Source organism: Macrobrachium rosenbergii, chromosome 17 (genome assembly GCF_040412425.1).
Source record: "Macrobrachium rosenbergii isolate ZJJX-2024 chromosome 17, ASM4041242v1, whole genome shotgun sequence".
Lineage (NCBI taxonomy): Eukaryota > Metazoa > Arthropoda > Malacostraca > Decapoda > Palaemonidae > Macrobrachium > Macrobrachium rosenbergii.
The window spans coordinates 14,046,683-14,064,585 of record NC_089757.1 but is presented as its reverse complement, the minus strand read 5'-3'; the positions used below and the strand labels follow the sequence as shown (position 1 = coordinate 14,064,585).

Here is a 17,903-nt window from a genome sequence, read left to right as displayed (position 1 = left end):
TATCACAACAGGAAGAAAGACGAGAGTAAGAACAATAATTACCTGATCATGTACGCTAAAAAGGATATAAACCTGGACGTGAATTTCTCGACAGGTAGACAACATTCTGAAATGTCTACAAGGTAACTTTTACTTTGAAAGCATTATGATATCACATCAAATTATTACAAACACGGTCAGCGCAATAATTACCAGCACTCCGTGACCTACATACTTTACTGTTTTACGTTTGTATATCAATCCACTGTACATAAACATGAATCCACAAACACGTAGGTGAGTAAAAAGACATTAGTATTTGAAGCTGCGCTGCAAGCGTCCACAGTTTCAGAAATCGATTAAACTTGGGGTTCAGTTATGAATTATTGCTAGCTCACTGTTAAATAATCAAAAGCCTCGATATGACACGGACTCGAATCCGTCCTTGCCTTTCCAGCTTCTCCACGTTTGCCGCTGGTGCAAACGATCAGATTTATTGTTTTTAAATCAGGCCCATAATTTTTACAATGAAGTAATCCATAAAACAAAAGAGAATTCTGTGTTTTATCCGTAACCTATTAAAAAGACCTCCCCTACACACGCACGCACAAAGAACCACCTTCTTGTATATTAAGCATTTTTTCCTTTAAAAGGGGAGTCTATTTATAAACAAAGTGCTAGCAGTCCTATTCTAGTCAGCACTTCTGAGATGAGGTACGGTAAAAGCACCTTGCCCTTGACAACCCAGGCTGCGCTCAAGTAAAACCGACTATTTACCAGGAACAGGACCTAACTATTTGGGCAACAAAACCATAATGAATTTTTCAGGAAACGGGCCCATGCCATTTCCGCTCCCCGCAGGATCGAACTCAGAATTCTTGACAGAAAGAAGCTGAAAACGCACACACACGTGTGTGTGTGTGTGTGTGTGTGTGTGTGTGTGTGTGTGTGTGTGTGTGTGTGTGTGTGTGTGTGTGTGTGTACATTGCCAAAGCAGTGAAGGAGCCACCGCTCTGCCACAGTCTTCCAACTGTTTACCGCTCAGTCCTATTTTGAGGCCTCAGTTTTCTCTCCCAAGGGGTGAAGTGGCATTTACAGCGGCACCAGCTCTCGCTTTCCTTCTTCTTTTGTTTCTAATTTCCACGATTTGTCCCTCGGGGTCGTCCCTCAAGAAAAATGACCGAGATTTCGATCTTTTCTATGGGGAACTATTCTGCGCCTCATATGAGAGAAAAGGACAATCAAGGCTTTTCAACATAAATCTAAATTTTTGGAAAATTGGCTTACTGTGTTTATCGCAATACCTGAATACCGCCATTACATAAATCGACTGAATTATACATCAGGTTTATCTTGCATTTTTGGAGGCGCTCTGGGTAACAATTTGGAAAGAGGATGTTGTTCGTCATGACAGATATAACGCAATGACTATTGAGTCCAAATTTTAATAGAACTGTAAGGGGAAAACCGACCAAAGGACATGAACCAGTCTATCAAATTTAAGCGGATTCGGATATGAAATGTTTACAGGTTTTTGGGACTAATGAAGCTATGCTGGAGGAACCCCAGACAAAATTCTGCTATCGCTGGCGACCTGTACTTCGATCTGCGCCCATACATAAGAAAAACATTAGACAGCAAATGTAGGGTGTGATGATACACAGACAAGTTTAGCATAACCCAATTACAATATCAATGGTCTCTCTCTCTCTCTCTCTCTCTCTCTCTCTCTCTGATAGAAATTCATTTCTCGCTATAATGTGGTGCGGATTCCACAATAAGCTGTAGGTCCCGTTGCTAAGTAACCAATTGGTTCTTAGCCATGTAAAATAAGTCTAATCCTTCGGGCCAGCCCTAGGAGAGCTGTTAATCAGCTCAGTGGTCTGGTAAAACTAAGGTATACTTAACTTTTTTCTCTCTCTCTAACATATACACACACACACACACACACTCACACGAACACACGAGAATTATATTCCCTTATTTAAAGGCATATACCCCATCGGTGACAGTCATGGCCCAGAGGAGAGCTAAACTGAAAACGTTTAAAAATGCATTAGATTATTAAACCACATCCGCAGATGCCGGAACGAAATCTCGTTCCATAACCTGCGCATCTCTTTCGATATTATGAAAGTTCAATATTACCCCCGACGGGAATATGCAAATAAATATTCGGGGATGATCAAGCAAAACGACTTAAGGGTTAAAATTCCTAATCACGTAATATATTAAAAACCTGCCTTTCAAGCTATATCATTCCAATGGAGTGCCAAAAAATGAGTGCTTTTAGATTGCTAAAAAATCTTGGAGTCTGCGTTGCCAGAGCTAACGTTCCGGAACCCCACAAAAGCAATCGTACATTATAAATGCATAACATTTTTCATTTTTTCTTTCATTACGTTTTCAAGCCGATCTCTATTCAAAAGTCTTCAATACATCTAAACATGCCTCTTGTTAAAGGTCTTCCTAAGCGCACCTTCTATAATCAGGCAACTTTAACCTGAAATTGGCAAAAAAAAAAAAAAAAATACAAGATTTACAGTAGGATAAATTTCTGGCCTTTTCCAAATAGCCTCGATCATGGATGCGAAAAAAAACACCCTAAACGGCTATATATGAAGTAAACGTCTCATTTAGTAATAAAAAGCAAAATACTTTGTTAGCCGTGTTTTACTTAATATAGTTTCACCTAGGCAAATGACAACGTGGTTACACAACGTAAGTTGTCAGATCGAAACGGCAGTGCTGTTACACTAATGTCAAATGAAATTAGTAAACTGGAAATAACACCAAACAAATGGAAATATGGTACAATTAAAACGAAGGTAACACAGCTATCGTTTAATTTCAAAATGCCTGTCAAACGCTAATAGAAATGTCTGTGTACAACATTATATACATTATATATATATATATATATATATATATATATATATATATATATATATATAAAAATATATATATATATATATATATATATATATATATTTATATAAATATATATATTTATATATATATATATATATATATATATATATATATATTTTAAATTTTAAAATATATATATATATATATATATATATATATATATATATATATTATATATATATATACACATATATATCATCTATATATATATATATATATATATATATATATATATATATATATATATATATAAAACAGCTGACGCTTTTGTGTTCATCGACTCTAAACTGCCTACGAGGCTTAATTGGTAGCTCTATCTCCTCTCGCGCTGGAATGACTTCATTATATTTTTCTTTCATCATTTTGTATGCAGTAAGTTTTATTCATTCTACCAGTGTGTTGCAAAATCCGAAATTCTTTCTAAATATCTTAAATTGCTTATTAACGAACGGAATGCAAAATGAATGAAAAATACAATAAAGTCGTTCCAGCGCGAGAAGAGATAATTATGACTACCAATTAAGCCTCATGCAGGCGGTTTTAGAGTAAAATGGACACAAATGCGTCAGCTGTTATACACACACACACACACACACACACACACACATATATATATATATATATATATATATATATATATATATATATATATATATATATATATATATATATATACAGACATTGAAAGATGTTAAGATAAATAGACATATAGATCATATGTATAGCCTATATATACACAGGATCTATCTATCTATCTATCTATCTATCTATCTATCTATCTATCTATCTATCTATCTATCTATCTATCTATATATATGCACATATATATGACAAAACAAATGGAAATATGGTACAACTGAAACGAAGGTAGCACAACTACCGTTTCATCTCAAATCTGTGCATCTTTTTCGATATTATGAAAGTTCAATAATGAACACAAACGCATCAGCAGTTATACATCGAGAACTTGACGAAACTCAGAAGCCTCTCTTGACACCCTGGACGATTTCATACAAGCAATATGAAAATCATAAGTGGCTATGGGAATGGTAAAGACAATAAAAATAAGAATAAACATCATAAATATTTTCAGTAATAAAAACAATAAGAGGTGTGATTTTCTTCTTCGATTTAATCAACAATGACAATAAGGTCAACTATCTATCAAAGGAGGAACCACCAAATTCACTTCAGCTTCCAAAAAGGCCATGAAATTATTTAGTAGCAGCAGCCGAGTAAACTCCTGACCAATCCTTCTACTATACACAAGAAAACATCAAACCTCTATATACCTGTTTTTATACTTGTGCAACAACAAACACTAGGAGTCTGACATGGGCAAACTGATAAAAACAAGACATTTAATTAGGCCAACAGGAAAAAGAATACTCTATAGTTAATATAAAATTTTTAAATACGGGACTTCCATATATCGTGACTTGGGAAGTGAAACCTCAACAGTAAAGTGTGGACTCCCTTACGAGAGGACCGGCGTCACTAAACTTGCTGCCTGCCACTCGTATCACTTCCCTTAGGACTATTGCAAGTTGCGGTAACTCTAGGTCTTCTTTTCAATGACACACATTTTAACCTTACTTCTACCCTCATTTTTATTTGCTCTTGAGGTCGGTAGGTGGCGGAGGAACTCCAGAACGTGCCCATGTCCCAGTAGATGGTCGCAGACATCAAGTGTCAGGAAGCCTAGCATTCCCCACATGCCCCCACCCCAACTTCCAAGAACTCACCTGACCCAATGTTCCACTGTTACTGATTGGCTGACTGGCGTTACGTGCGAACGGCACATCTGCAAGGAATCTAAATTCCATCTACAAAAACGGGACACGTCAATGATGCGTGCGGTAATATAGAAGCGTCGCACACTGTGGACCCTGAATTAATATTCTCGTTCGTTAAGTGCTGCCTTCCGCATATCCATTCGTCCTTTCCCCATTTAAAAGCGAAAAGCATAAAATCCATAAATAATGAACTGTGAATGTCCGGCTCAAAAGAAACGTTAGGCTACGCGTTGCATTGCAATAGGACAAGAACAACATGGTGTTCAGTTTACAGGATAGATGCCTCTTGTAAAATGTCATTAGAAAGTTATTTATTTATTTATTTATTTTTGTAACAAACCTAGCTGTATCATAAACTGCCGCTTGCAACTGGTGAGGTCTGACGGTTTGGCAGTTGCGCGAACAGCAACTCTCACTACTTTCGTGTTTTGCAAAACGACACACTTTAAAGTAACCCGGCTGTTGCGAAATGCTGATAACTTCAACAACAAAATTATCAAGGAAAAAACCCGCATCTTTTAAAACAAAGACAAAAAGAGAAACATCACACTGACACATTTGTCCTAATTTCTGATGTTAATTAATATGAGCCAAGTAATATGAGCCAAGTGGCTGTGAAGCTCCATTATAATTTTATTTCTGCATCCATTTTCCATCTCTTTGGGAACACATGCAACATTATTTATCCTTTAACCTTTCTTTGCCTACGATAAGCAAAAATTATTAGATTACCTCTCTCACTGTATCAACAAGCGACCGATATCCTCTGTTTTCCTTACTTTCAACCTTTATTACCACATTAAACAGCACGTTTAATGAGCACGGTGACGACAGTATAGATGTTATTATTCAAAACGTACACATTCAAATCATGAACCAGCTAAAACGGTCAACGCCTGTCTTTACTACCTTCATGGGTTATATTTACTTCAAATATCTGTGCGAATCAGTCGCTTACAACAATAAACCTAAGGCCGCCGATTGAGACTAATGGAAATCAATTGTCAAAGTTTAAATAATTACAAACACAAAAAACACAAGTTGCACACAGAATTTATGGAGAATTTATATTAAATACATGTATAAATAAATGAAGACTTCGAATCATACGGCCAAGAAAATTGTCAAATAAGCAGTCTGCCGTCAGGTAACAGTCTACAGTTAGTCAGAGAAAGTAACAGTCTACAGTTAGTCGGAGAAAGTAAATCTACAGTTAGGCAGAGAAAGTAACAGTCTACAGTTAGTCAGAGAAAGTAACAGCCTACAGTTAGTCAGAGAAAGTAACAGCCTACAGTTAGTCAGAGAAAGTAACAGCCTACAGTTAGTCAGACAAAGTAGCAGTCTACAGTTAATCTAAGTAACAGTCTATAGTTAGTCAGCGAAAGTAACAGTCTACAGTTAGTCAGAAAGTAACAGTCTACAGTTAGCCAGAGAAAGTAACAGCCTACAGTTATTCAGAGTAAGTAACAGTCTACAATTAGAGTAAAGTAACGCCACGCTAATGGAGATTCATGTTCCCGTCCTTAATCACTCGTATCCACACCACCATACATTGCCTCACACAGATATACTCACGCACTTGATGAGAAACCCGTATCATCCGACTCAATAAGGTCCATTGTTAACACCCTTTGCAATTAATAAACGTGCATCAAAAGCAAGCCTCGTGACCTGAAAATCAAACAGTTTGCAATAATCTGATTAAGAGCTCTTTTCACCAGCACTAACGAAAGTAAAGGCTAATGAAGTACCTTGTGAGCGATTAGGTTTGTGTGCACACACAAAATTGAGTATACATAACAATACATATATATATTTTATATTTGCATACGTACACATAAGCACACACACATCCACAAATATATATATATATATATATATATATATATATATATATATATATATATATATATATATATATATATATATATATATATATATATATATGTGTGTGTGTGTGTATGTGTGTATGTATATAATATATAATAAAATATGTATATATATATATATATATAAATATATATATACATTATATATATATATATATATATATATATATATATACATATATATATATATATATACTAATTATATATATATAGAATCTACTGGTCACTACTTACCAGATGCGTATGTAATGATAATAACCACAATGCCTTCTTAACTTCTCAATTTTTCAGACTTTTTGAATACCCTTGTCACTACAAAGCCTTAGATTCAAATGCAAGAATGTGAATTAAGTCCGAGGTCCGGTAGCAGGATTCGAACACGCATGCAGATTATCAGAACGAGGTCATGTTGCCGACCTGACGTGACAAGCGTATCCAAAAGCGTGAGGATATACACATAATGAACATGTATGTATGTATGTGCGTGAGGAAAGGTTCGAAGGAATGGGAGAAAGAAACAACGTTTCATTACATAAAGGTAAAGGTGATAAAGGGTGACTAGGTATTAAGGGGGCATAAAATCACTGAGGCCTGATATGTCAAGAAAAAGGCATGGCAGAAAGATAGATGGCAGAATCGGTGATAGGGAGACAGCTTTATGAAACAGGCGTTAAAAGTTATAATACTATAATAATATCCAACAAAGGGTCAATATGGAGGTGCTGATTATGTATGGTATAAAAGATAAGTTGCTGAGAAGCATTAAATGTTTTCCATGATGAATGAGATGAGTAATAGAATGTGTAGACGGGAGAGTGACTGGATTGATGCAAAAGTTAGCTAGAGAAAAAGGTGTGTTGTGTCTACATCGTTCATGACTGTGAAATATCTCAAAATATATTGGTTCAAATTATGAAACAGGATAAGAGTCTTGAGCGGTGCATGGATAATACTGTGCCGAATACGGATTGTTAAGAAAACCTGCGCGTGCTAGAGAAAGCTTGAAAGTGTTTGCAAGACGAGAAAACTGAGAGAATAAATGTGAGCAAAAGTAAGGTTTTTAGGGAATGTGGCAAAAAATATTAGCATAGATAGTGGATGAATGGAAACAATTGATTCGCATAGATATTTGCAAACATATATAACCTATCAAGGCGTTAAAAGAGGTGCTGAACAGAAGCGGACTTTATATTCAGGAAAAGCATGAGTGAGGCCAAGGAAGAGGTGATCGATGCACTGTATGCAGCGTTTCAATGCACTGCTGATCAGCATTCTGTAAAAGTATATGCAACCACGTAAGTGTATGAAACCACAACACTGTTAATGGAAAACTACACACACACACACACACACACACACACACACACACACACACACACATATATATATATATATATATATATATATATATATATATATATATATATATATATATATATATATATATATATATATATATATATATATATACATGATAGATAGAGAGAGAGAGAGAGAGAGAGAGAGAGAGAGAGAGAGAGAGTATACACTTGACATCTATACATGCGCGCGCATACGTACTTGTGTGCGTGTGTGGCACTATTAAAAACTCGGCAAATATCAAGCAATTAAAACCTTCAGTTTCCGGATCCACCCTCTATCGTCCTTTCATATAAAGAGGATACCAAAACCAAACAAAAAGAATTTTATCCCGGCTCCACCCTGTAAAAGTAATCGCGATAAAGCGCTAATAATTATGGGACTGAAAGAAAAGAACGACGATTTTTTTATTTTACAGGCGTTTCATGACAGCTGAGAAAGAGAGGTAATTAAGGCATGATCAAGTGATCAAGTTGTCTTTCTGGTATTACAGAGAGAGAGAGAGAGAGAGAGAGAGAGAGAGAGAGAAAGCAGTTACGGAACTGTCCTTTCCACTATTAAGTAAAGTGAAATGAAATAAAAGAATATGAAGATCACTTCAAGCGGACAAACTTCAAATAATTTAGGAGAGACAAAACATTATAGCACGTAGACTTTACTTGAAAACCATCCATATATCCGAACAGCAGAGGCCATCACATAGGCCACTTGATGGCCCTTTTCAAACAAAAGAATGCAAAAGCAGATGGTACGTCTTTATCTAAAATACTGTTAACGCCTCTGATATGCGTCTTTGGAGGAAACAAATCTATACGAGTCTCCCGGCGTGTTCTGAAACCCTTGGTTCAGTATTTCGCATGCTCCCCTCCAGACAACTGGAAAAGATTCTAATCTCATAATGAAGATGTGGTATCCCAAAACCTAGTGGCCCAGGGCCACGAGATTTAGATCATCTCTGGAAAGCCTACACTTCCAGGATATGACAGGCAAAAGCTGAAAGGCAAAAGCTGGCATGATAAAATGACTACATCGATCTATCAGATTAAGTGTCCAAGGACTGTAAGCTCGGAGGCATACTTAGGTTGTAAGGCATCCTCAGAGAACCAAAGTTCTTCCATACTTCAGTTCTCGAGTCATTACAGAAAAAAAAAAAAAAAAAAAAGACAGCTACCTCATTTGCAAGTGCGCAGGCAGAATTTCGTCCAACATGAATAGGCCCTGACTGAAAATTAAACTTAGCCAGAGAATTCAAAGTTAATAACGAGGCTACTTAAAGGATTCACAAACGATTCAAAGCACAGATTCAGTAACTGGTGCAACGAAGTTTCCTTTTTCCGCCAACTTTAGTGATGGAGATGAAAATTTTTCCATGCGCTGACTTGAATCACCCACATGCGCGGTAACTTAATTCGTAAAGTTGGACGAAACGCAAGTTATTTTATTCACCAAATATAAGCTGATTTCCATAAAATATGAAATAACGTACCTTATCATCAATTATTTGCCAGTGTGACAGCGTTAAGGCTATAATTATACACATATTTACAAAATAACAAACTAAGACCAAGTATGAAGCATTAAAATTCTCAGCTACAGCACTGGTACAAGATCTGCCGGTGACAAGAACAAAAGCACATTTCCTAATAATGGAGTTTGGGGTCGTAATTACGCGTAACAAACAACAACGCCGAATGCACCAAATTTACACAACCCATCAAGGTCATGACCAGCACGTCGGAGTCCATGCTCTGTTGAATATAAATTAACCTAAATACAAATGTCGCGATCTTGCAAGAAATACAAATATTAGCGTACATCCCCAACTTCCTCCACCAGATTGATAATAATTCAGCATTACTGGAAAAATGTAGGAATGCTCTTCTACATAAATAAATTCCCCTAATGCGACCACTGGCAAAGTCACTCAATAAAAATATCAGCAGTACTTTCTTCTACTCCAGACCTAGAACTGAGAACATGTTCCGCCTTTTCGTAAATAACACTAAATTACAGGTAATACACAACTCGGCCCGCAAATATTTTGTCTTCCTTTCGAGCAAAAGTACCGTAATAATAAAAATACAAATTTCCCTATGCAATTCTCGTGTTAACATATACTGTGTATATATCTGGGTCAAATCTGAAACTATCTTTCATCAGCATTCAAAGGAGAGAGACAATTAACCACCGGAACTTTCGTCAAAAGCTGCGCACTTTGCATTCTGAGGAATGTCCAAGTTCTGTACTTTACATACTAAAACAAGATTTGCAAAACTCTGCGAAGAGAAATTTGCTGCGTTGAATTTTCGTAACGAAAATAATAATGACGCTATGGGAAATTATTATGAAAATAATAATAATAATAATAATAATAATAATAATAATAATAATAATAATAATAATAATAATAATAATAATATCATTATTATTATTATTATTATTATTATTATTATTATTATTATTATTATTATTATTATTATTATTATTATTATTATTATTATTATTATTCACAAGAACTAAATTTCGCTAAAGTCCACGAACTGAAGAATGCAGCAACATACAAAACCTTTACCATCCCTGGTAAAAGCAAATGCTTCAAGATGAGCATTTCTTCGGAAAATGGTAACTGCACGAAATTACACAGCCCGAACCTATATCATACTTTTAAAACCACGAAACTTCATGCCCACAGAACAAAGTACTATCATGAAAACAAACACCAATGATAATCGTGGCAGTTTAGAAATAGTGTAAAGAGTAAAATATATCTGAAGCTTTCCAGAATCTTGTCTAATCTCATTTTTAGCTACACGCAAGAGCATATTTAGTATTAGATAAATCTAACCTAGCTGTGAACACAAAAATATAACGACTAACCGATGAATTGTTAAGTAAACTCTTAAGAGTAAAATTAAGTTTTCCCAAAGCAAAATCTACAACTATCCACTTTTTTTATCTTGCCACCTTCCAAAAAGAAACCCTGGTTAAGCTTAATAACTGCACTTTCTACTAACATTCTGTACCCTTGCTTCAGGAGATCTTGCACTTACCTATTAGTTCAATAGTCGTGTATACATTTTTGTGCAAATCACATCAATTCACAGAAATGATATTGAAGAAAAATACGAGCATACATTCAGTTTCTATATATTATGCATTACCCCAGCGTACCTGGGACCGCGAGCATTAAGCAAACTGCTACAACACATGAATTTTACATAAAAGCAAAGAACCTGGAGGGCAGCAAATCTTCCACGTAAGAGGATTGGTTTGTCGACAGTCTTAAATGTTCTATCAACTTACCTGATTTTGATTTTAAATACAAAACTAGTGTCTAGAAGATAAAGGTCCCAGGATGCCGCCAACATCCACAGAGACCAATAATAGTCCAAAGAATTCAAGTTAACTGCAGTAAGGAAGCCTGGAGACCATGTTAAGTGATGCAAAAGGGTATGTTGAAGTTTATTCGCTCTACGGTCGTCGACAGCAAAGGTTGCAGACCTCAGCCCACTCCCACCAACTGCTGGTCCTACAGACTATTAAATACCGCTTACACTACGAACATCAAATGCAACCTGATGGAGACGAAGCTGGAAATCGTATAACCATCATTATTACTAAACAGCTCGTCAATCCTTTCACTGGTAAGGCACGCTCACACACACACTAAAAAAAATATATAATATATATATATATATATATATATATATATATATATATATATATATATATATATATATATATATATATATATATATATATATATGGAAAAAGTGAAAACCAGAAACAATGCAGATCAATAGGAATTTGAATAGTTAAAATATGAAATAATTACAGTAAAGTTGCATGGGCGAGTTCATCGGCAGAACGTCGGCCATTCTCAGTTTGGCCCCTGCAAAAGTTTTTCACCTTTGTTTTCCCTATTACTACCACATGGTCTACATTTTCATTTTATAAAACTTTCTGTGATTGTAGTTGCGAACTTGTCACAGACACTTATTGGCTAAAAAAAAAAAAATATGATCAAGCAATTAATTTTATATGAGATTTATTAAAATACAAAGATTTTAATTAAAATTGAGACATGAATCCGCTTTCATTACAATAATAATAATAATAATAATAATAATAATAATAATAATAATAATAATAATAATAATAATAATAATAACAGGCATAAACCCCGACTTTGTGCCTAATAATAAAAGGCATAAAACCCCCGACCTTGTGCTTAATATAATAATAATAAGAGGCACAAAAGCCTGACTTTGTGCCTTCAGACCAGTAGTAAAGCTACAAATAAGAGAAAAGGAATAGCCTACACGGACTCATTGCAAATTTGAAATTATTAAAGAATATTCGAGTAAAAGCATTTTACGGTGTTCACCCAATGAGCGTAGTTCACTGTCTACCGCGCCGCTAACTAAAATACACCGAAGACTAATGGAATACGGGATATATACAGTATATATATATATATATATATATATATATATATATATATATATATACATATATATACATGTATATATATATATATATATATATATATATATATATATATATATATATATATATATATATATATATATATATATATATATATATATATATATATATATATATATATATATGAGAGAGAGAGAGAGAGAGAGAGAGAGAGAGAGAGAGAGAGAGAGAGAGAGAGAGAGAGAGAGAGAGAGAGAAAGTTCATACATTTAATTGAGAACGAATTAAACCAAACGTGAGAGAAACGGGTTATTACTCCACACGGTCACGATTTCATCCCTCCGTCAAGTAAAATGAATGTCCATCAGGTCGGCAGGTCAACCGCAATGGCAGTGGACTGGAATATGCTTTCACATGAACTTACATACCTGCATGGTATGTAACTGTTATCCGTACATTCCAGTTCCTACTTGCATTGACTGTCTTTTCATTCCGATTAATTCTAAATCCCCTTGTGCCTCAATGCTTGACTGACAAACTTCTTTTCTATCCAAAGGTGGTCTTTTATTTCACTTAAACTTTTAAAAACTTCGAGGAGAATGCACGTAATTCAGTCCCACGGTACGATGATTTCTGACTCACGCACAAAACTGACTGAAAATCCCTCTCTATAGTGAAAATTATTCGCCTGATCTTGAGCTACCCATGTTACACACAAACAAATGTCTATTTATTCCAAAACAGATGGATTGGAAGACGGTAAGAATCTGGATTAAGATCAGCATCACTCTAATCGCTAAAGCGTGCTACTGGGCGCGTGACAAAACACTAAACACCGGGACAATGCATGTTGTTTGTTCTCACTATCAGGATTGTGACTTCCTGCCCATCCCACATATTCAAAACAGACAGCACTATACGAAGATTACGTATTTTTCATATTCGATTGTTTGCCATTCATGTTATATCTCAAAAAAGTTACAAATGAATTTCAATTAAGCGGGTGGGTAGGCTACTGGCCAAGGAAGAATTGATTAGACCGAAGGATCCCGGTCCGGATCAGAGGTAATTACCAATAGCGTTGGTAAAGGCAATATGCTCTGTGAGTGCTTTCCAGGTTCATTCTATATATTAAGAGGTAGAAATCGGAGTCACTTGGTCCAATTTGGCACACGACTCTACAGTTATTACGACAGTATCGAATATGGGTGGACGGTACCTTTCATACGTCACCGTGCACTTTCTTTCTAATCACCCACATCCTTCCTCTCACCTAATATAACCTGCCTGAAGCACCGGCTTACCTACAATATCTTACGGCAGTGGGCTTGGGTAGCGTGGCTTAATTTGGACTTAAGCGATACATTTTGATTCCAACATGACAAGACTTATCAAAAGTCACGGTTACTTAATCAAAACCGTCAAAACGTTTGGGTGACAACCAATGAAGGCTGACTATCTTGACCTCTAAGCAAGGGCGGTCTGAACTAGGTATGGGTGACAAACTCCACCTGACAGTTGCGGGGCAACTGACCTCACAGAAGACAGGTTCATTAACTGACAAGAAGAAACGGGGGTTTCCTTGACCTTTCAGAGAGTGACTTGTCATTCTGCAGGAAATAGCCTGCTGGCCTACTAGTTATAATACTTAGGTGTGGGGATGTTTAAAATACAAAAAAAGTTAAAATACAGACTTGAATGCTCATCTGCGTACAGAATATTATCAACAGTGTTGAAAACTTCATTTTACTATACTAGATTGTTACTGAATTCAAACTGCAACATCTATAGCCTACCTGAAATGGGCAGGGCGATGTCACGCCATTTTTTCTTGTTTTAAATGGGAGCAATAAGAACTATTTGGCCCTGGCTCTTAAAAATCTATGGATAAAAATGACAATGTTACATTCTATTTTTCTCAAAGAGAATACACTATAGACTATATGGCACTGACATTTAATCATTCATATCATTCGAGCCAAAAGACCCAGTCACATTGATAAACAGGTTTTAAAGGCACTGAATCCCCAAGTAAAAATAAAAATAGATCAAGGTGTAATAAATTACCGACAGAAAATAAATACAAAACATCCAACTAGCAGGATACAGAATTTTAAGTTAAATGGAGGCAAGGAACATGATTCTTTGATCTACTGATCACTAGTAAAACTTCTCTTACTCCTATTACGAATAACATCCGTAACACTGCTAATGAGACTTTCTTCTTGTTTTGAGATGAAGGAAAACAAAGGCGCGGTAATGGGCAAGTTACATCATGGCGACGCTTTACGGAAGGCGTACCACGCACACAAGGATGGAGCAGAACGTTATTTTCGTATGGTAAAAGGTCATGCAAAGTATCTTCCATCTGTGGTCTTATTCAAAATGACCATCGTGGGAAACCCAACCACATCTAGCTAACCTTAACTACCCGATAAAGATTCGGTGTGTGCTGATATCCATCAGGAATATTTCAACAATTGAACAAATAATCTGATGTATGTGGCAGTAATACCACCATTAAGAATGCTGGTAATACGTTGACGGTCAATGTCCAGAACAACTCCGCGGTGAGATATAAGAAAATAGGTCACACTATAATTTTCACAATATAAAAATAATAAAACTTTGTCTCTGAACACTTTTTGAGGAGATTCAATATCCGAGATATTAATTATTATCTAATCGGCATCCTCGAAAATTTTCTAAGTTTGTTTACATCCAGTAGCACTTCGTGATTGATCTTACTGGAGTTAGTTCGAAAATGAGTTTTTTACTGTAATGTTTCTCAGAAAGAGTGTAATGTTTCTCAGAAAAACTAGTTCCCCATCGAATGATTTTCGGTTTTGACTTATAAGGTTAGACAATACCTGTCCCCAACCCCGCTCCATAGCTAATATGGCAAAATTTTGGGTGTTTCCTCATCATAAGAAGTGGTCTAAAACACTTTAAATATGAAAAATATTACATTTTACTTTTAATATTGGTACTTTATGCATGCGGAGTTCTTCTGGACATTCACCACGTTGACTCAATAACATCGAGCTTTGAATAGATCCAATAACAATTTGATGTCATAAAAACCCAGGGAGATGTGCGCTTCCCTTTAATATCAGTACTCGACATCGCCCGAAGTATAAATGAATAATTGCCAAAATACGATCGATCCCTTCATATGCGAACACAACACCAAGGTTAGTAATCAAATAATTACCCTGAATAAAAAAAAATGCTCAAACTGAAGTGAGACACTGACATCCGGTCGGATGCAAAAGGACCTTGAATACCACTGATTTGAAAAAAAACAAAAAAAAAAAACGCTGGTCAGCGCATATCAAATGTGTCCCACAACCGACTAGGTTTTGTATACCCTAAAAAAATCTCGGCAACGCCCTCTGCATCGAAAATAAATTCGGGTGTAATAAAATTCATAAACACGCACCGCTATAACCCGGTCACTTCGCAAATTACCAAGTCGCCTTTATGCTTGGTGGAACATGACAAGCTGCGTACCTTATAACAACAACGAGGACTGCCAAAACCACATAATAATTGTTGCCGTGTGTTGGTAATACCGAGGTAAAAAAAGTGACGCCAAAATAAAACATACCTTTCACAGATGAAACCATTATAGACCTAGACTGCACTATAGGCCTAGGATGTCAATACAAACACGGGCCTCACAACATGCTAATAAAACTGAGTTAACTGGACTGATATAATCATTGGGGAAAATATCTACAGTTGGCAACTGTCCAAGAAACAGAAATACAGAAAATAATAAAGAAAAAAACTCCGCTGCACCTACACAAATACCTACACCTCTTGGGAAAATCAGAGGTTTGCAATCCATAATATAAAGAGAAAAACAAAATAAAAAAAATCAGTGCGTGACTTGAGTGAACTCGTTATCCTTACCTTTCCTTGCTTAACAGGGCTATACCAGGTTGCCTTTCCCGTCGATCCCAAAGGGAGACTCCACACAAAACCAGTTTGTCGGAAAACGTTAGCTTGATCGTTGCACTAAATTCTGATAAACAATTCCTGTTTTCGGCCGGGCTAAATCGTTTCTGATGGGCTATGAACGGGGTCTGTGGGCTGTTTTGGAATGCACGAGGGCTATGCTTTTCTACAGAGTGGGTATTACATGGTACATTAGACGACAATACGTGAGATAGATGGGGCAGAGCGTAACACAAGCGAGACCAGCGGGCGGACGCAACGATTGAACGTTTCCTTTTCGGCGGCTGGGAGCACACTGCCTGAGTCACTGTCTGTCAGTCGCTCCGAGGGTCCGGTGAGGGAAGGAGGGAAGAGGGATGGGGGGAAGAACGGGAATGCGCCAGCGTTAGCCTGCACCTTCTCACTTGGCTCCGTTTTCTTTTTCGGAGAGCAGAACTGCTCAGCCTACCTAGGTGAGGAAACGTTTCTCACGGATGAGAATCTGTTTTTAAAGCAATGATGGCCACTTGACTATGTTTTAACAGCCACAAGAAACCACATATTATAGGAATAACGGCAAACATATTTTTAACGATAACTTTTCAGTTTCCGTTTTCTCTGAACCCGAAGTCACATGTGATCGGCTTACCTCCTTTAAAAAACGTTCTTTTTCGGGGGTGGGATTATTATCGGTTTTTTATTATTGGCAAGTTCTTTTCGACCCCATAACAGCATGGCGTAACTATATATAACAAACACGTTAATGACTATAACAAGGACTCAAGGTGCTAGGCATATATATTTTTTAGTTATTACAACCATCTTTATTAAGCTGTAATGGTTAATGGTCTCAATTGTTAATGGTCTCAATCTTATAACTTACAAGGAAACAATATGCAGCAATTTTAAAAGATTCCGATAATACTACATATTTTCAAAAGTGGAAAAAGCGACGTTGTTCTTCATAGAAAATACATTTTTAAAACCACATCACGTCACATTCAAGACCAAAAGTAAACTTTCAGAAAGTATCCGTCACAAGAATGCGAACACTGCTTTATTAATTTTACCTAAAAATCAGACTCGGTAAAATAAGATGACTTCATTAAATAACTGAAAATAATATCACAAGCTTTACATTGCCTTCAGGCCACGTATTACATAAGAAGAAAAAACACGACATTCAAGATCACAAGTAATCATAGCATCAGGCTGAAAGGGTACCGGCTACTGTACTATGCATAACTCGGGGCTCACCGAAAGCAGCTTTCCCTAACGCCAAGTCAGGTAACCAGTGGCATGCTAACCACTCACTGCCGTTATTGACAATGGAGGGGGTAGTACCTCCGTTACAAGCAATGCATTGAAATGAGCGAGCCATGAGGGCAAGAATTCTTTGTTGAAACAAAAGTATTCTTGAGATGCCATTTTTATATATGACTATGGGTTGAAAAAAACTATTATCAAGTAATAAAAGAAAAATAAACAAATATCACAAGTCAAGTATAATGACAGGCCGTGAAACTTCAAAAGAAAAGTGTACAAAAAACAATTCTTT

The 17,903-nt window shown here is 36.2% G+C and overlaps 1 long non-coding RNA gene across 1 annotated transcript in view; it reads right to left on the bottom strand.

Moving 5' to 3' along the window:
* LOC136847753 (uncharacterized) overlaps nt 1-16,456 on the bottom strand; it is a 103,908-nt gene extending 87,452 nt beyond the window's left edge. The window contains exons 1-2 of the long non-coding RNA XR_010855823.1: nt 16,322-16,456; nt 6,282-6,377 (exon numbers count right to left, since the gene is read on the bottom strand). This is a non-coding gene — a long non-coding RNA (uncharacterized lncRNA). The remainder of the gene's footprint in view (nt 1-6,281; nt 6,378-16,321) is intronic.
* Nucleotides 16,457-17,903: the final 1,447 nt, after the last annotated feature.